Raw genomic sequence first — 21,506 nt, 5'->3', positions numbered from 1 at the left:
AAAAGTAAAGTACTAGCGATAAGAATGGGACGGTATGACTCCAACCGCTATTCAGGACACGTATCCCGACAAAAGATAATGGCTACAGGAAAAAGGTTACAGTGACTCACCGACACCTTTATGTCACTATTAAAGATTCTCCAATAATTGACCCGGACTTAAGACAACTTGAAGTCTGCCAATATTAGGTCAATAAAAGGCAATCCTTAAGACAGGAGGGCATCAGTTGCTTGAGAGTCTGAGCATTTGTAAGTCTGAGTATTTGTAAATGTGAGTATCTAAGTGCTTGTATCTCCACATTATTCTTGGCTCGGGTCCATCTCAGTGTATCAAGTTCTTTTGGTGGTATGTCAAGCTTTATCTATGTAAGTGTATTATTTCAGTTTCAGTTTGTAATTTGTAAATCAATCGTGCTTGTTTAGTTATATCAGTATCATTGTTTGTATGCAGTTGTGTTTATGCATTTGTACATAGTCGTTTTATGTGTTTGTGCGTAGTTGGTATCAAAGTCACAGTGAGTCTGTTAACCCAAAGAACCAGTAGAGTTAGGGGTATTTAAAGGAACTATTTCCTGTTCATTGTTATGAGACGTTAGTGAACAAAAAATTATTATTTAAAGGGCTAACATTCTAACATCATTGTCTCGTAGTAATAATAACAATGTTTTACATGTTCATAATAGCGAGTAAATAGTAATAAATAAGCAATGTTGAAAACAAATAAAAAATTGGAACGTTCCCAAGGTTGTATATGAAATATACAAAAAAGGAAATTTTTATTTTAAAAGTGATTATTCAATAATGAGTGTAGAAAAACCAGTATTAGTGTATATAATATAATTGTGGAAAAGTTGGGCATTATAAAAATAAATGTCGTACCAAAAAGAAGACGAAGGCTTAAATAAGCAATTGTGTCAAATTCTTCTTAACCCAAAACTTCTTTTGATGAGTCATCAGATACAGAAGAAGAAAGTATGCTGATACCATTGAGGATGGACATTTGATAATCTCAAGAACTGATTATGAATCATCAACTTCAGAAGACGAAGATAGCAATAATAATTGCAACTGTGATTACTATAAGACAATTCTAAATATGAATGGCCTAGAAGTAAATGTTCTTTCCAAAGACGAAAATTTAATTCTTGATCTTATTGACAAAATAGAAGATCACCAAACAAGGAAAGAAGCTATATCCAATATATAAATATGACTAAAAATAGTCCTAAACCTCAAGAAAACCCTATAGTTCAACAATCTGATCATACCCAAAGAGAGCCAACTGTTCAAGACCTTAGAAATGAGATTAAGGAAGTCAAAGCAGAATTATCAACTCTTAAAACTAGAGTTCATATTCTTGAAATGAAAAATGATTATTCTCAAAAGGGATGAGAAGATAGTGAAATGAAAAGTGAAAAATCGTTTATTGATTTAAAGAATGGCTATAAGAAAAATCTTATACAATCCAAACACCAGGAAGAAAGTCTTAAAACAGGAACTTCAAATCTAATTCAAAATAGTCCGGAGATAAAACCGAATAAGGAAGAAAACCCGAGTCCTCAACAAGGAAATTGTAATGTTCTTACAAATCAATGACTAGAAGAAATGAAATATATAAGTACTATAGATAAATCATAACATAGAGATGGTACACACCGGTTACCGTAGTAGTAAACAAAATTCAATTTTCAAAAAATAGCCCTTATAGACTCAAGTGCAAATTTAAATTGTATTAAAGAAGGACTGGTTCCTACAAAATATTTCTTTATATTCCTGGACCATATATTGTAAAAATACGGTCCGACTCGCATGAAACAATTGTTCTTTTTTAGGAAGTTCACCTCTCTCCGGTTTTGCTTCCCATGTTCTCTCTCCCTACCTCCCTCTCTCTCTCTGAATTAACCTTGCCTTTCTCTCTAATTCCTCTCGCTCTCTAAGCAAGTCTTTGTTGTCTCTACCTCCTCTCTCTCTCTCTAACTATGCCATTTATTTCTTTAAATCTTTTTTCTCCTCTCTAATATATCATTCTTGCTCTAATGAATCTCTCCCTAACTCTTTATAGCATCGTGCTTTATCACTTTAATCAATGCCCTTTCTCTCCCCAAATCTTGTCTATTATCATGCCTTCTCTCTCTAACAATCTCTAATCTCGTTCAACTATCATGATTCAAAAGAAGATGCTAAAAATTTATTTTTCAGCTTCCTAAACCTAATCCCACCAAATAATAAAAATATAAAAAATACTTCATACTTTCCTATCTCTTATATAAATATTTGTACATGCTTTATTTGAATATTCAAATCTTCTTGAATCTCAAACTTTCCAAACTATTATATTTGATTGAATGCCTTGATTTACAAGGTTTGAAAATAGGAAACTATATGCACTATGTGGGACGTGCCACTCATGGGCCCCCATGTGGGCCCCACTCATGGGCCCCCATGTGGTGTTATGGTGGACTCCCCATTGGGCCCCTAGTTAATAGTGAATTATAATAATATAATTATGATTTATAGTAAATATTTATTCTTTTATTTTTTCTCTGAATGTTTAAAATACTGAAAATTGAATCTCTTTCTATTTATAAATCCATTTTGTGTAAACAAAATATCTAGAGGCTTCTAAAAATTCAAATAATCAATCTAAAAGTCATTCAACATCAACATAATTTATTCTAAACAATTTTGATGGGTATCGGATCAGACTAGGTCAAGTAATTATAAAATAACTGAATCACTCCATCTTCTACTGTGGACTATATTCATCACTCACTTTCTCAAACTGACCCAGCAGTTCCCATGATCCACAGACCATCGTAGGGGCTCATGATTGGGCCACTATAGTCAGCCAATAAGTGAGGGGATATAATATTAGTCCATGCATTACAGATTCTGCACTAGAGATAAATCCGAGACCAAGTGCAACCGCAACTCTACGGTGCATAGGGTCATCTTTCGCACATGTATATGAATCACCCTCAATGGTGACTCTTTTCCCAATATGGCTATCATATGTACATATTGTGTAATGGTTCAAGAATGATGTTTTGGCCCTCATTTGCACAGGCCTACTATCCCCAGCGAAATTTCATTTTCAGATCTAGCAGAAATTGAATCTAAATTCCACAAGTGGGACCCCTTCAGGATGTCTAAACTTGGGCAGTACCTCCAGTATGGTTAGGGTCCTCGCATCTGTACCGTCCATCAGGTCCAATACCAAAGCCTTTTGGGTCAGCAAACACATTCTCAAGGAGCTGGCTTCGAGGTGGGAGAGGGCTTTTGTCAGCAAATTCAACTGCATCTTCAACTACCTCGTCGATCTTCTTGTTAATAACCTTCAACTCTGATTCTTTCTCTACGATGTACTTCTTTAAGGCCTTTGTTGGGTCTCTTGCAACATAGTGTGCTTTCTCAGCTGCCAACACTGAGAGGAATTAACGTTAACATCAGTTATATAGTGCATATATAAGCAAGGACAAATTCTGGTTGTATAGTAGTATTGATAATTTCTCATTTGGGTAATATTCCAGCGATATGTTCTTAGGGCCCGTTTGGATCTCTGGATTTTTCAATCATTGGAAAAGTCAATCTCAAAATTGAGATTTTCTGGAATTTACATTTCCTTGAATATGGTATATCCTATTTGGACTGCATTCGGTAGAAATCAAGAAAATACAAATTTTGAAATAGTTTCTCTCTCTAAAATTTGATACGGTTTTTTATCTAAATTTTAATGTACTCTCATTCAAGAACTTAAAATTTGAGATAGTTTCTCACTATAAAAATTTTGATATAGTTTTACTCTAAAAATTTTAGATACTTTCTCTCTCTAAAATTTGATATAGTTTCTCTCTCTAAAATTTTGAGATACTTTCTCTTTCTAAAACATACAATTTGAGATAATTTCTCTTTATAAAAATTTGCAGATGGTTTCTCTCTCTAAACATTTCATGTGACTTCTCTCTCTAAGATATGATATAGTTTCTCTCTCTAAAAATTTAAAGTACTTTCTCTATATAAATCTTAAAATTTGAGATATTTTTTTAAAAATTTGAGATATTTTTCTAAAAATTTGAGATAATTTCTCTCTCTAAAAATTTTTAGGTACTTTTTCACTCAAAAATTTGATATAGTTACTCTCTAAAATTTTAAGATGATTTCTCTCTCTAAAATTTTAATTTTGAATTAGTTTCCCTCTCTAAAATTGTTAGGTAGTTTTTTCCCTAAAATTTTATTATGAATTCTCTCTCTAAACCTTAAAATTTGAGATAGTTCCTCTATTTAAATTTTTGAAATAGTTTCTCTCTCCCAAAATTTCAAGTACTTTCTCTATCGAAAATTTAATATAGTTTCTCTCACTAAAGTTTTAAGATAGTTTCTCTCTCTAATCCTTAAAATTTGAGATAGTTTTTCTCTTTAAAAATTTTGAGATTGTTTCTCTCTACAAAATTTTTGATATTGTTTCTCTATCTAAACAATTTCATGTAGTTGCGTTCTCTACAATATAATATAGTTTCCTTCTCAAAAAATTTAAGGTATTTTCTCTATCTAAAACTTAAAATTTGATCATTTCTTTCTAAATATTTTACGATAGTTTCTCTCTCTAAGAAATTTTAGAAACTTTCTCAATCTAAAATTTTATATAGTTACTCTTACTAAAATTTTAAGATGCTTTTTGTCTTTGAAACTTTAATTTCTTTTCTCTCTAAAATTTTCATGAAGTTTTGTTCTCTAAAATTTTACTATACACTCTTTAAAACTTAAAATTTGAGATAGTTTCTCAATCTAAAATTTGGAAATAGTTTTTCTTTCTAAAAATTTCAGGTACTTCTTTCTAAAATTTGATATAGTTTCTCTCTCGAAAGTTTTAAGATATTCTCTCTATCTAAAACTTAAAATTTGATATAGTTTCTCTCTCTAAAAATTTTCAGGTAGTTTCTCTATCTATAATTTGATATAGTTTTTAAACTTTAAAATTTTATTACATTCTCTCTCTAAAGCTTAAAATCTCATGTGGTTTCTCTCTCTAAAAGTTTTGAGATATTTCTCTCTAAAAAATTTTAAGTAGTTCCTCTCTCTAAAATTTAATGTAGTTTCTCTCTCTAAAATTTTAAGATACTCACTCTCTCTGTTTAAAACTTAAGATTTGAGATGGTTTCTCTTTCTAAAATTTCAAGTTGATCTCTCTCAAACTTTAAATTTTAGATTGTTTCTCTCTCTAAAACTTTGAGATAGTTTCTCTTTAAAAAATTCATGTATTTTCTCTCTCTAAAACAATTCATATACTTTCTCTCTCTAAAATTTTTATAGTTTCCCTCTTTAAACTTTTAATATGTTCTCTCTCTAAAACTTGATATAGTTTCCTCTCTAAAATTTTATTATGTTTTCATTCTTCAATAGCAAAATGGGTCATTTCTATGAACTATCAATTCCACCTATTTTGGTGGAATTGAGATTTCCAAAATTTAGGCTTAGAATGAGCATTCAAGAATTCCATGGAAATCTTAATTCTAATAGCAATGTCATATCTAGGTGAACCAAACACGATTGCCCAACATTTTCCAGGAAAAGTGACTCCTGGAAAACCGAATCCAATGAGCCAAACGAGCCCCTAGATAATTACAATACCAATCATATTTAACTTTACTAAAACAACATCCAATAACTAGAATAAGGGGGGCGGGGAACCAAAAAATGTCAAAGGTTAGTTGGGATACAAAAGACTAAAAGTTGTGACTTTCACTTCATTTCCTTTTTTCCTACCTCCCCTTCCACCTTTTCCATCTGGGTATCCACTTTCCTTTATTTGTTTTGTTCCTTTTTCTATTATATTGTTTACGTTGTTTTATCTTTAAGCTCATTTAATTTCATTTCTTCATCTGTAACTTAATTCAATCCTTCTTATTCTTTAGTTTGCATAATTCCATTCTTTTTTTCTTTTCTTCCTTATTTTGGAATAATTTTATACGTCATGTTTTAAATCAGCCATCCTATTTCCTCAATATTCTATCTTTCTAGCATGTTATGTGTTCTTGCTGGTGGGCTCACCCAATCCAGCTATCCCTCTTGAATGCGGATGCACGCAGTGAAACACCGATTTATGAGACATAAAATACACCAAAATATTGTGTGTATGAGTGGAAATTATGAAATAAAATAAATAAAATAAAATAACTTATTGGCACAGAGATTTACGTGGTTCACTTTTTCAGGCTATGTCTACTGGTGAAAGAGATAAATCCATTATTAATAATAGTTACAATACTCTTAAAAAAAAACAAACTTTATTGAGCTCTCCGATTTCTTCTAGAGGGTTTCTCTCTCTCAGGGCTTATTTTCTTTTCTGGAGGTTTCTCTCTCTCCCTAAAAGAAAAATTTCTCTCTTTCTCTCTCTAACATGCTTCTCTCTCTTGTTCTTCAATATCAGAGAATGCTCTCTGTATTTTTCTAGTACATCAAGAGTGGTGTGCCTAAAGAAGTAGTCAAAAGTGGGTAAAGACAACAACCTTAATACTATGTGAGGTTTTCCCTTTTTATAAGAAATGATATTTTGTTATCTTATGGGAAGATATCCTGATCCTCTTTCTCTAAGAGAGAGAATGATAGAATCTTTCACTATCCCAACTCACATGAGTGGTTATCTACTCATAACAACCAAATGAGTTGTGATCACGGTATCCCCATAATATTGGGAAACAATTCATTGATGCCCCTCCTTTGTGGGATGGGACACTCAACAATCTCCTCCTCCAGTCCCAGGAGGGAGGTTTCCTTTTACAAATCAACCAGATTCTTAAATGACACCCATATTAGCCTTGCTTCTGCACAAGTCTTGCCTGCCACTGACTAAGGTCTTCATCATCATATCTGACGTAATCCTATTGATATGGATTTTCTCTAGTAGAAACAATTTTTCATCCTTCTGTAGGTTGGACTACCATAAAAGAGCTCCCCTTGCAAAAGTAAGCAGGTATCCCGAGATTGACTTCCTAGAGTCTAGTTTTCTGGCCATGTCTTTATTTGAGTACGCTTATAGCACAGGTTTTTCTCCCCTAAAGTTAAACAAACCTTCGATATTCTTTTGAAATATTTGAATATCCAATTGACTATTACCCAGTGTTCCTTGCCATGATTGGCGATGAATCTGCTCACCATGCCAACTGTGTGTGCGATATATGGCATCATGCTTACCATGGCATACATCAAATTTCCTACGACCAATACGTATGGTACTTTTTGTGTGTGTTCCTTCTTCTTTTCAATAAAAGGGTTCTACTCGGCACTTAATTCCTATGTCTTCTTTCCTTTAGGCAACTTTACCAGGTCATAGGTGTAATTCTTATGCACTGATTCGATTTCATCTTACATAGGTTTAACCCACACCCTTTTGTGTTTCTCGGCCTAAACATTTTGGTAGCTTTCTGATCCACTCCCTTCAGTGTATAGGACATACTCTGCTGCGGGGTATTTGTTATACAATTTATGCAAAGGACCTTCTCAGTTTAGTTGTAGGTGGCATTTCTTGAATAGGTTGCTGCCCCTGCTCCACTTCATCTGGAACTAGCATGTCAAACTCTTGGGACTCATCTTCTTATTGTACTTCTCCCCCATCTTTATGTACCACGGTATGATGAACTATGTTCTGAACCATTGAAGATTCGTGGCTTTTCTGACTTCTTCATGTCTTCGATTGAAAGGTATTCTTCAAAGACCACATCTTTACTCCTGATCACCTACTTATACTCAGGATCTCATAGCCTATACCCAAACTCTTCATATGAGTACACTAAGAAGTTGCATAGGAGTGCTTTTTCATTCAACTTGGAAATTTACTCCTTGGGTATGTGCACCAATGTCTTGCACCGGATCACCCTCAATTGTGAATAAAAGATATCCGTTCCGATCCAAACTCTCTCTAAGATTTCACCATTTATAGGAAATGATAGGGACCTATTTATTAGGTAGAGATTGTGAGGACTGCTTCACCAGAATACAACTTTAGTAATTTGGCGGTGGATAGAAGGCTCTTAACTCTTTTTATAATGGTGCGATTGATTCTCTCTGCTACACCATTATGTTGGGGGTTATATGACACTATCATTTCGTTCTTTATGCCAAGCTTGACACAATAGCTTTTGAAAGCATTTGAGGTGTATTCCCCCTATTGTCAGATGTGAGACACTTTAGCAGCTTGTCTATCTCCTTTCCACCTTAAAATGGAAATTCTGAAAAATCTCAAACAATTAATCCTTCGATGTTATAAAGTACATCCACACATTTCTTGACGCATCATCGATGAAGAAGACAAAGTATGATGCGCCACCAAGCGACTTCACATCCATAGGACCTCATACATCTGAAGATCATGGATTTTTGTATCTTTAGAGCTCTTGCTAGAGAAAGAAACTCTATGTTGTTTGCCAAACAAATAGTGATCGCATGGGGTTAGAGATGTATTCTTGATATTGGGAAGAATCTACTTTTTTTCTAAGATTTGCATTCCTTTTTCACTCATGTGGCCTAGTCGCATGTGCCACAGGTTTAGAGATTCACACCTGTGTTTTATAGAGTGAATAACACTTCTTGCCCTTTATTATGACAAGAGATCCCTTTGTCAGCTTCTAATGTCCTTTACCTAACATTGTGTGGTATCCTTCATTATTTAAACACCCTCATGAGATGAGGTTCAGATGGATATCTGGTACATGTCTGATGTCTTCTAGCTCAAGCTTTTTCCCAATATCAGTCTTGATGTGTACATCTCCCTTACCACAATCTTTGACAAAATCTCCAGCTCTATAAGAAGTAAAATATCGTCTATGTGGAGTAACATGAAATGATGCTCTGGTATCTATAACCTAGTTTAAGTTGCATGAACTTAATTCATCTATCACCACAATTTTTTACCAATCCAACATTTGTAGTCACTGCAGTGGTTTCCCTGCCATCATTCTTGACCTTGTCATCATTCCGCTCTTTTTTTAGCATCTGACACTCTTTCTTGATGTGCTCTTCCTTGCCACAAAGAAAGCATATGATCCCCTTTCTAGTCTTTAATCTAGCTTTATCATTAGATTGGTTAAATCTATTTTGGTCTCATTCCCAGACCTTCCTCGATTTGTGACAAAAGCTTGCGAGTTCGATGTGTTGGAGGATCTTCTTCTCGTCTCCTCATTCAATAGGCTGCTAGCGACCTGACTCATGGTAACTATCCCGTCAAGTGCTGAGTTAATCACAGTGACTACCAGAGTCTCTTAATTATCCACCAGTGAACCGAGAAAAAATATAGCTTGTAGCTCATCTTCCAGGAACAACTTCATGTAGCTTATCCCACAATGACTTGGCAGATGTCTCCATTGACATATGGTTGAATAAATTTTCTTTCAACTATTGTCGGTAGTTCCAAAAATATTTCAGTTTAGTCTCTTCCACTCATCGTTTGTCATATCTTCGAGCTTGTGTTCTACCCCTTCAATGAGTGTGTAGAAGTCCCTATAATAGAATAGATCTTCCATCTTTGGCTTCCAGGTGATCCAATTCTTCTCGTTGAGCGATACCATCCTACTCTCGGTACTAGAATCCATCTTTAATCAACACACATTATCTTTCACACCCCTCTCTTCTATTTACTGGCAGTCAAGGAGATTCAATATCTGTTAAGCTCTCATTGTCGGTCAAGTATTCTTCGTCGGTCAAGTATCCATCATCGATCAAGTATCTGTCTTCGATCAAGTATTCATTGGTGGTCAAGCACTCACTGGCTGTCAATTCATCGACGGTCAAGTATTTGTCGATGGTTATGTATCCATCAACGGTCAAGCACTCACTGGTTGTCAGGATGTCACCGTCAGTTGATGTGTCACCAACACTAAAGTGCTTCATTGTTGGTCAAGGTGATGATTGACGGTCAGTCGGTCAAGACTTTCTTTGCACAGTGATCACTCACCGATAGCCTCTAACTGACAATGTGTCCCAAAACACTCCGTTCGATAGTCAAATATGAGCTAGTCCTACAAGGAGGTGTTCTTCCTTACACATCCTACGACTGCTTGGTTTGCTATACCAAAAACGATGATAGGGAAGACCGAGCGGTGTGTCGAAGTCAAGGGAAACGTGCTTTGATACCCCTTGTTGGGCTTACCCAGTTGAGCCCCATCGCACCAATGCGGATGCACACAATGACACTCAAATTTATGGGACAGAGAATAAAACAAATTGATGTGTATATATAAGTGGGAAAACATGTAATAAAACAAATAAAATAAAATAGCTTACTTAGTAACACAGAGATTTATGTGGTTAACCTTTTCGGGCTATGTCCACGAGAAAAAGAGACAGATGCACTATGAAAATAATAGTTGCAATGTCCTTCTAAGAAACAAACTTTCTTGAACTCTCATATTTCTTTTAAAGGGTTTACTCTTTCTACGATTTCTCTCGAGAAGATTCTTCTCTTTCTCTCAGATGCTTATTTTCTTTTTTGGAGGTACTCTTTTTAAAAGAAAATGTTCTCTCTTCCTCTCTATAGCACGCTTCTCACTCTTCTTCTTCTTCTTCTCTCTTTAAGAAGATGGGTAATTTTCTCTCTCTTGTTCTCTCTTAGAGAGCCTTTTAACGTCATGCAGCTAGGACGTGTACTATAGTTTTAGGGTCATACAGCTAGGCCATAGCTATGCAATTTTAAAGTCAAGCAACTAGGACTATGCAGTTTAAGATCGTGCAACTAGACCTCCGCTACAGTTTAAGGTCATATAGTTTGGACCATGGTACTGAGCCTTTTAACGTCATGCGATTAGGACGTATAACATAGTTTTAGGGTCATACAACTAGACCATAACTATGTAAATTTAAAGCCATGCAACTAGGACTATGCAGTTTAAGGCCGTGCAACTAGACCTCTGCTATAAGCTCAAATAGTTTGGGTCGTGCAGTTTAAGGTCATGCATCTAGACCATAGCTATGCAGGTTTAAAGTTATGCAGCTAGGACCATGTAGTTTAAGGTCATGCAATTAGACCTCCGTTACAGTTTAAGGTCATATAGTTTGGACCACGCAGTTTAGGGTAGCGCATCTAGACCATAGCTATGCAGTTTTAAAGTCATGCTGCTAGGACCATGCAGTTTAAGGTCGTGCAACTAGACCTCTGCTACAGTTTAAGGTCATATAGTTTGGATCATGCAGTTTAGGGCCGTACATCTAGACTATAGCTATGCAGTTTCAAAGTCATGTAGTTAGGACCATGCAGTTTAAGGTCGTACAACTAGACCACCGCTATAGTTTAAGGTCATATAGTTTGGACCATGTAGTTTATGATCGTGCATTTAGACCATAGCTATGCAGTTTTAAAGTCATGCAGCTAGGACCATGCAATTTAAGGTCGTGCAACTAAACCTCCGCTACAGTTTAAGGTCATATAGTTTGAACCATGCAGTTTAGGGTCGTTCATCGAGACCATAGCTATGCAATTTTAAAGTCATGCAGCTAGGACCATGTAGTTTAAGGTCATGCAACTAGACCTCCGTTACAGTTTAAGGCCATATAATTTGGACCATGCAGTTTAGGGTCGTGCAGCTAGACCATAGCTATGCAGTTTTAAAGTCATGCAACAAGTACCATGCAGTTTAAGGTTATGCAATTAGACCTCTGCTATAGTTTAATGTCATATAGTTTGAACCATGCAGTTTAGGGTCGTGCATCTAGACCATTGTATGGGTCGTCATGTAGGTGGAGCTTCATGGGGAATAGGCCGGTGGATGGCAATCCGACTCCTAGGGATAAAACGGTTAAGGCCATTCACAAGCAGAGGGCTCAGATGAAGATGGTGGCCAAATGAGGGATGGCGAACGGAAGCCAACGTCACTGGGGATTAGGAAACAAATGTGGGTCTTTTATATCCTTGAGGACAAAATAAATAAGCGTGAGGCACCACTGGGGGTTGCAGCAGCAAAAATGACTCTAACTCCACTAGGGATAATAGGCTATAGTACAAGTATGGCTCTCCTATTGAGGATGACAAGTCATGACCTGATTTTGATCGACCTAGGTTCAATAAGTCATTGTCAAGGTGCAACGTCACTGAGGATAGCAATAGGACACACACGGCTTCAGCCTAGGCTTCTTAAAATACTGTCGGCGCTAGGTGCAACAACCATTATTTCTTATGAGTGCTCAATCGGCGACGAGTCTTCGAAAATGCAACCGGCGCTGAAAATGGCCAACACTACTTCTTAACAACTCAGCCGGCGCTGAGGATGGCCTCTGCTATAGTGTGAACACAACCAGCACTAGGGTTGTTGAAACTCAGGCGGTTCTAAGTGTCTGAACACACAACTAGCGTTGAGTTTACAAAGAAAGCAGCTAGTGCTGGGGCTTCGAGCGCATAGCCAACGCTAAAGTCATAATCAAAATGGGCGGTGCTGAAGTCTTTACACACACAACCGGCACTGAGCGTGGGTTTATTTCTGGGCTTCGGCCGGAGCCCGACCCGATCCTGGCTCACTATCGTTTGATCTCCTGGATGTGAATGGGATTCCCAAATTGCGAGGGGCATTTTGGAGAGAGCATAGGCTATATAAGCGGGTAAAACCCCATTTTCCCCACTTTTCACCGAAGGTAAAAACTTAAACAAAATTTTTTTAACAGTGGGCAGAGTTTGTGGTGGAAGCTCCAGCAAGCAACCAAGGATTTTGGCAAGGTTTTTCAAGGGAAGGTTTGGGCAAGAAAAAGCAAGCTGGGGATTGGTGAAGTTTGTAGGAGGAGAGCGAGCAAAAGGAGTAAACAAGGAGCTTTTTTGCCCGGGAATCAGTGGAAAAAGGGGAGCTCACCGGGGAATCAGTGAACTCCGGCTTTGATTTAGGGAAGAGAAAAGAGCTACCCGAGGGTTTTTTGACGATTTTCAGCAATTTCTCAGTGAATGCAAGGGGTTTTGCCCTGTATACAGTGAATCCGGACCGTAGTTTTACGGGTTGGAGAGGCTAGAAGTGCAACAGTGGGCATTTCCGTCTGTTTTGGGAGTTTTTTTGGGGGCTTAGGTGGTTTCATGATGTCTTCGGTGGCCTTGCAGAGGTTTTTTGGTGGGGAAGAGAAGTTTCGGCAAGAAACCAAAAAGATAGGGAACGAACCGTCGCAGGAGACCGTCGCAGGGAAGGCGACAGTTGTCATTCGCTTGTGTGTCAAGCGGTGCAGAAGGACGTGGCAACTTTTGTCATTCACTCGTGTGTCATGATGACGGTTGTCAAGTCGACGTAGCAAGGCTTGAGGTGTCATACGTAGAATTTGTTGAACGTGTGAGTTTTGAACGTAGTTTTCAGCACCTTGGTCCCTGGTAGGAAGCAGGACAATAAAGGTTACAAAATAGTGAAAATTCCCGAAAGTCTTGGAATGACCCCAGAGCTGGTCAAGATCTTTATCAACACTTTTAAAGACCATCTGCCAGGTTTTATCACGATCAGACATTTCTAAGGCAGTGAACACAAAGGAACCGTTTTCAGAAAAACGGCCTCTTGCGCCCTGAAAAGGACCCTACAACTGGAATAATATTTTTGGTATCTCAAATCATTATGGGACCATCGCCATTAGATCCGGCATGGTCGAAAATCCCTTTGGGTTAAGTTTCGGCTTAATCGGACACTCCACAACAAAGATATGAGCAAAACATTGAAATAGAAAGGGCCGCATACTATTCACGTGTGGCCTCACTGCACCAAAACACCATTAAAGGTGGCTGTTTTTACAGTCATGGGCAATCAATTTCGAGGTCCCTAACTCACATGTTCCAAGTCAGATCGCTCCCAAATTTGGTGAGTGTATTCGTCTCATCAAGACAAACAATTCGATATGTGGTACACCCCGAGACGATGTCCGAGCAGGGAGAAAAGCTAGAGACAAGTTGCCGAGCCGTGAAGAAATTACAGAAAATTCAGCAATGACATGCCTTGCTCGATGGACCAAGTCAGGATGCCCGTGCAACGGATCAATACGAAACAAATTCCATTGTGTGCGTAAGGTCTAAGACTATCATTGTTCCCAACCCCATACATGATGGATGGTCAGATTTCATGCACGAAGCCGACTTCTGACTGTCGAATTCCAGATTCCGCCGAAAACTCAAAAGTTGCGAAATCTTCGTTCGAGCTCCAAATCGCATATCGTTTGTTTCCACGCAATCGTGACGGAATTCTTAGTGCGCTACGATGAAAATATCACAAAAAAACATCAAGGAACAAGCGCATCATCGATCCAAAGTTTTCAAGATTTAAGCAAATTTCAAGTCTCGTGATCGTGGTTCGAAACACGATCCATGGCTCGAAATTGGTTTCAAATCGATCGTCATCCTGATCTCTACAAGAAAACAATAATCTTTCATTCAAATGTGCATCAGAACACCCTCGGGTCAGCCATGGAAGATCAAGTAAGATCTCGAGCAATAATAGGGACTGTTCTGAAATTCCACACATTGTTAGGCAGGGGCAAAAAAGTCTTTTTTCACCCATTTTTAGAAGTTCTTTTCCTTCAATTAAATCTTAATTTTCAGCAATTAGGTCTAGTTTTGATCAATCCACCCATGTTTGGGAACAATTCTATATAAACAGGCAATGCCTCATTGTAAAAGGACGCTCGATTCATTCTTTAAGGACTCAATAAAATTTCCATTCTTGCTTGAGCTAGTGAGTACGTCTTGGAGAGAGAAAGAGGAGAGAGAAGAAAAGGGTTGGTACCCTTCGAGCATGCAACTTTCTCTCTCCACCCCTCTCTCTTCTCTCTCTTTCTCTCTTCTAAACTATAATGCATGTCCTGGCCGCATGAAGTTAAAAGTCTTTGCACAGGTCTCAAAGGCACAACACTAAACATGCATTTTAAAAAAAAGGACATGGTGTACACCTAAACAAGGGAATGCCATGAGTAAAAATGACGGACAGGCATGGTCACGAAACCATGAGTAAGAGAGTTCCGTGGAAAACAAAATCCAAGCACGGTGAAAACCCCGAAAGGGCATCGTGAGTAAAAAAGGATGAAAAGGGTGGACATGACTGTAGCTCATGGGTAAAAGAGTCCAGAAATAACAAGAGTTGGTGAAAATCATCTTCATAGTGCCACTTCACTTGTTCAATTGAAATCTCGTAAAAGGGCGCTTGGACAGACAAGACAGGAAGACACACGGCTGCCGCCTTAGCTGACGTTTAGTTTCCAAACCATCAAGATCCTGGCTAATGAGGTCTGCCTAAAATCCTCAAAAGCAAGCATCTAATCGTAACACCAGATGGCTCGTCTAGGAGTTAGAGTCGCATAAGATCTCCCAAGAACATGGCTCATCAAGGAGTGAGAGTTGCATAAGATCTCCTAGCAAACATGGCTCATCAAGGGGTGAGAGTCGCAAAAGATCTCCCACGTTTCAACATGGCTCATCAGGGAGTGAAAGTCGCATAAGATCTCTCAACAATGCTCATTAGGGGTGAGGGCCGCATAAGATCCCCCAGTTTTCAACGTGGCTCGTCAGGAAGTGAGAGCCTCATAAGATCTCTCAAGAACATGGCTCATCAGGGGGTGAGAGCCGCATAAGATTCACCACGTTTCAACATGGCTCACCAGGGAGGGAGAGCCGCATAAGATCTCCCAAGAACATGGCTCATCAAGGGGTGAGAGCAGCATAAGACCCCCCACGTTTCAACTTGGCTCATCAAGGAGTGAGAGCAGCATAAGATCTCTCAAGAACATGGCTCATCAGGGGGTGAGAACAGTATAAGATCCCCCACATTTCAACATGGCTCATAAAGGAGTGAGAACCGCATAAGATATCCCTAGTTCAACAACAACAAGAGTCCTTGAGGGTGAGGATAATGATTAAAAGATCCCTCCGAAAATGTTAATGACCATCATGAAGGCAAGAAACTGACGAAGCTAGGGTCTAAATTATCACAGGCTTCAGGGTACGTCTCGCAAAAACCCCCTAGCCTACATGAGACCAGACTTTCAGGATAGGTCAGAAGCCCCCGACTGGACCCCACCTACAGAGATACCCTGAGCATCAAAAGCAAACCTGGTGTAGCAGCGAACAATGCTAACCAAAGTTTTGTAGCACTTGGAGTTCAAAAAAGGCCTGATAGTCCCTTGAGGGTGAGGACTTCGACAAGATCCCTCCAAATCCGTAAATGATTGTACTTCTCAATTATCTCGAAGCACAACATTCGGCAGGGCATACTATTGGAAGGTATTTTTCATCAACATGGAGCCCCGCTCAATAAACGCCTAGCAAACAGTGGAAATTTTGATGGTCTCATAATAGCCCCCAAACTAGCCAAGATCTTCATCAGATCTCTCAAATGTCTCCTGCAAAGTTTCGTCACATTCTGACATGTCTAAGACAGTGCAAACTGAGAAACAGTTCCGGTAAAATCAGCCTTTAGCACATTGAAACGGACACTACAACTAGAGCTACATTTTCAGTGTCTCAATTTACTATGAGACAACAACCATTGGAACTAGCACAGTTGATTAGGGGTCAAGTTTTAGCCTGAACGGACACTCGAAAAAGAAGTTATAGGCAAAAGAGTGAAACAGGAGTGGTCGCACTCTATTCCCCGTGATGACAACTAAGCGCGAAAAAAATATGGAGAGAAGTTACTGATCCGTGAACAAAGTGCAGGAAATTCAGCAGCATTGTATCTCACTCAAGGGGCCAGATCACGGTGCTCGTACTCCCGATCGACGCGAGACCAATTCCATTGTGGGCATAAGGTCTAAGGCTATCATTGACCCGAACTTAGTACATGATGAATGGTCAAATTCTTAACACGAAGCCGATGAATCAACTACAAATTCTGTCACCAGAATTCCAGATTCTGACCAAAATTCCAACGTTGCAAAATGTTCGTTCGAGTACAGAATCGAGCTGTGTTTGTTGCCCCGCTATCGTAACAACATGCTTAGTGTAGTTAAGTGAAGAAATCATTGAAAAACATCAAGGAATGAGTACACTTTCGATCCAAAGTTTCAAGATCCACTCAAATTTCAAGTCACATAATCATGAAATAAAAACACGATCCATGGCTCAAAGTTGGTATCAAATCGATTTCCATGTCGAGCCCTACAATAAAACAATCATCTTATGAGGGCCTCAGAATGACCTCGGATCGTTCATGCAAGATCACAAAAGCTTTAAGGCAACATAGGAACTATTTTGGAATTCCATAAATTGTTAGGAAGGGGAAAATCTATCATTTTGCACCTTATTTTCTATTTTTCTTAATTCAATTTGCACCCATGTTTGGGACAAATTCAATATATACGTACCAGTATTGTACGTTAAAGGACACACAGAGGATTAATCTCCTTGCAAAAGAGAGAGTTTTTACTGAATATAGTTTTTCTTTCTTCCCACTATTATGTCACACTTGAGAGAGAGTGAGGTGAGAGAAACTTTTGACTGGTACCCCTAAGTTCGAGGTAAACCTTCTCTCTTTTCTCTCTCTTCTTTTTTCTTTCTTCTCTCTCCTCTTTTCTCTCTTCTACTCTTTCTTCTTCTTCCCCATCTGAGCTCTCCTTAGAAGCCATGCAAAGCAGTGGCAGTGCCATGCATGCGTCTATGGTAGCCTCACAGGTCGCGCATGGCGATGACAGTTCCATGAAGCGTCTCTTTCTCCCTATGTTCTAACTTTTTTGCAAAGCCTACAGATGGCACTACTCATCATCGTCTGCAGATGTATCCTAAGTGCCTCAGTGAAGGACGCGGGTAACGAAGCCTATCGCCGCCCGCAGTGGCTTCACCCTATCGCATGACAGTTGCAGATGGCAATAGCCATCACCGTCCGCAGAGGGTCAAGGAAATACTCGTCACCGCGCACTGGTTTCTTCCACGCTTCCCTGCGTTCATCATCGTGCGCCCTACTACAAGTAATCGTCACGAGACCTATGAGAAGTTATTGTTGTGAACCTCGTTAGGAGCCATCACTGTTCGCCAAGGATATGCTGTCTGGATTCTTCCTCCCTCTGTCGTCTCTCTCTTCTCTTCATCCTTTTATCTTCTAACTTGACTGAGGGTAGATCTAGCTTAGCACTGTCATATCGGTCTCGATTTTGAGTAGTATTGCCGGCATGCTAGTCCTAAGGTCCATAGCCATCTTGCTACCACTCCGAGTCGATAATTGTCCGGGTGTCATGCTAGCTTCACCTCTCTGTCGAGCTTCTCTTTTCTTTTCTATCTTTATCTAAAACATAATGTTTCATCATGCTCTTACATGAATGTACGTTGCCCTAAGAAAAGGTGGGTCTCCTTGACTCACTTGTCTTACAAATTAACCATAGAAGTGCTGTGTAGAAATAAGAGGGTTGCAGGTCAAGGGGGGTGATTCCAAACCAGCTAAAGCAGCTGCGGGGCTTTCTTCATGATATAAGAGGACGCCCACATGAGCCAGCCGAATAAGTCCCGAACCCAGCTAAAATTCTTCTCTCATCGATTGGTATACATGCCCTTACTCTCGAGCTGGGTTCTGATAGAGCAATCTCAAACCTTGGGTTCACCAGAAACCTGAGATACGTGCCTCCAGATCATCTAGATCCGGAAGGCAAAATCATGGCTCCTAAGCACCTGGCACAGGCAAGCAGGATTCCTGACAGTTACTAATGCCCTGGCAGCTAAAGCAAAGGCAGAGCCACCTTCTTCAAAGAAGCATAAAAATTCGAAGCCAAAGAAACCCCAATGGACCCCTAAGCCTGACTTTGAGCAGAGGCTAAGAGAATCAAGAGGGAAATGTTCTAGTCTCAAGAAACTTGCCACATGGTGCAAATCTCAGGAGCATCACCCTTCACGGGGCAAATAAATCTCAGATCGAGGAGGACACTGCAGCCTCCACCATAGAAGTCGGGCACCATGAAGTTTCCTAGTCCGTTATTGCTCCCTAATCAAAAGACTAATCTGCCTATCTTACGGCTCTCTGGGCTCCTTCCCAATCCCAATACCACAAACGATCCACCTATTCTCCAATTCCCTGGGACACCTTTGATCCCATATACTCAACCACTTCCAAAACCTCAAACCTCCATCACCCGAACCAAGCCCACTTTGCAATCAAATCAACTAATAGGCCAAAATAAACCTCTTCCACCCAAAACTGCTCCTCAACCCAACATACCACCCAAAACAATGGCAGGACTAGGTGCACAAGGCCTTGATCAAGAAAAGGTGAAATATGATGCAATAGGGCATCTCCGAAAGCTTTTAGCTCTTCTCAGTATCTACGACGCCCTCATGCTCTCGAAGGATATCTGATGGCTTTGGTTCAGGGTCTCTCTAACCCAGAGGTGTACGAGACTTAAGTAGAACCTATTGAAGTGGACCCGATGATTTTAGAAGGATGTATGTCAATCACCTTTTCAGAGGATGATCTATAGCTGGGAGAAAAGTTTCTCAATCGCCCTCTCTTTGTTACCGATGAATTATATGCATGCCCCATAAACTGAATTATGTTAGATGGAGGTTCGGCAATCAACCTTATTCCAAGGAGGATCCTTACTCGATTAAGGTTAGGGTCCGAAGAACTTACTCTGACCCATGTCACAGTTCAAGGGTTTAACCAGTCAGGAGAGAAGCTAGATGACACAGTTCACCTGCATTTTAAGATCGGTGAGCTGAACGATTATGCCTAGTTTCATGTAATCGACACCAACACTTCCTACAACATTTTCCTCTGTCAGCCATGGCTCTATGACTAGGGGTGGTTCCATCGACATTGCACTAATGCTTCAAGTATAGCCAAGATAGGAGACAACATATGGTCTATGCTAACAAAAGACCATTCCCTATAGCCGAAACTCACTACGTTGATGCTAGATATTACTTCATAGATCTGGTGTCGCCTTAGAAGCTTAATGATGAAGGTCACAAGTCTACAATGAAGACAACATCTGCCGCTCATGAAGATGTTGAGGATGTTCAAAGAGGAATAAAGGCAGGGCATAATTTAACCTCTAACCCCTATTCATTCTAACATCCCAACCATCATCCCTGAAGAAACCATCAACCAACATTGGTGAAAAGGATTCCTCACCCTATGTTCCCACTTCTGAGCCACCTTGGCCAAAAAATGAATCAGAGGTCGTTCTTGAGATTGAGCAAGTCATGGGGATAGTGTTCCCAGCTCCGAATATCACCTATACGCTGGACCATCAAAAAGTCTTGCATATCCCAATTGCACTATTGAAAGCAGAAGTGGCATGCAAACCGCCTCGAAAGATTCTTCAAAATCCGGTTGCTATAAGCATAGAGGATGCTCTTTGCATCAGTGATCAGCAGTTAGTTCTATTCTTCCTGGGTCAGGGGGGAGGAAAGCATTTTGAGAAAGGGCAATCTTCTTCCCCTCAAGGGCAAGATCCCCTAGCAAACTTAAGAAGCGCAGTTCGCAGTCTCCATAGTCAATTGAAGGTCATGCATATCGCGTCAAAACATCTCAAGGAGTTCGTGCATGAGACAAAAAGTTATGATGGGTTTGAAGTGAACACACCACTAAAAGAGTCCAAAGCCCCTCCTAACTGGACTATCTATAGTGAGCAGGCTCACCAAATGGAGGAAAATGAACTATGAGCACTTGGCCAACAAACATTAAGAGGAGAAAAAGCAATGACTCCCCATTTCGAAGCTATACAAGCCAGGCAGCCCCGTCATGGAGCTAAACAAGGCCTAAGGTATTAATATATCGAGAGGCGTTCAAAATAAAATCGCATGAAGTACAACAAAGTAGGAGGAGAATGAAATCATATAGCAAAGTCAACCAGAAGAAAAAAAAAGCACTTTATTCATCAATTAAAACTTTTACAGGTGTTAATAAAATAAAATTCATTTTAAAAATTGATCAATTATCCTATTGAACTCTGCGCTGCATGCCGCAGGAGAAGTCTTAGTGCCCAGGACACCCTCTTTCAGTTCAGCCACCATTTGGGTCTCCTCCTCCATCGCCATGGTTTTGGACTTGCAAGCAAGATCGAACAAATCTGTAACCAAATAGGCCTCCAAGGCCCTCCTCTGGATCATCTCCGTCTCAAGACCAGCAAATTCCTGCCTCAATATTCGCATCTCTTCTCTTATTTCATTCTCTTGAAGCTGCCTTGTGCCTCCCTCTTGAGATCCTGCTGACAGCCAGTCATTGTGGCATTCTTCTTAGTGCAAGAATCTATCTTCTCGAAACGAAACAAGATTGATTCCTCCACGGAGGCTAGCCTGTTGAATTATGCCTCATGATGTAGTATTCCCGACCGCTAGCTCTCCAACTCATTCAGGGTTGCATTAAAATGGGAAAGGACTTCTGGTGCACTCTCAACCGCAGTAGTCGCAGCAAATTCCCTCAGTTTGCCTAAAGTGTCGCCCAGCTCATTGAAAGGTAACTCTCTTCAACCCTGAAGGCCTGCTCGAAGCATGCCTACAATCATACCAAATACCCCGGGCCTAGATGGTGCTGCTGGGATTACGACTACTGAAGAGGCTTCGACTTCAATGATCAGGCTTATCGCAGCGATAGT

At 39.5% G+C, this 21,506-nt stretch overlaps 1 protein-coding gene across 1 annotated transcript in view; it reads left to right on the top strand.

Moving 5' to 3' along the window:
* Positions 1 to 248: 248 nt before the first annotated feature.
* Positions 249 to 21,506, top strand: part of LOC110006920 (uncharacterized) — a 55,217-nt gene continuing 33,959 nt past the window's right edge. The window contains exon 1 of the mRNA XM_088846774.1: positions 249 to 365. The gene's annotated coding sequence lies outside the window, so the exon portion shown is untranslated. The remainder of the gene's footprint in view (positions 366 to 21,506) is intronic.

The sequence above is a fragment of the Amborella trichopoda genome, chromosome 9, assembly GCF_054954075.1.
Source record: "Amborella trichopoda isolate Santa Cruz 75 chromosome 9, AtrichopodaSantaCruz75HAP2 v2.0, whole genome shotgun sequence".
Taxonomy (NCBI): Eukaryota; Viridiplantae; Streptophyta; class Magnoliopsida; order Amborellales; family Amborellaceae; genus Amborella; species Amborella trichopoda.
Note: the sequence above shows the minus strand (reverse complement) of the source record. Positions and strands in the feature narration are given on the sequence as shown.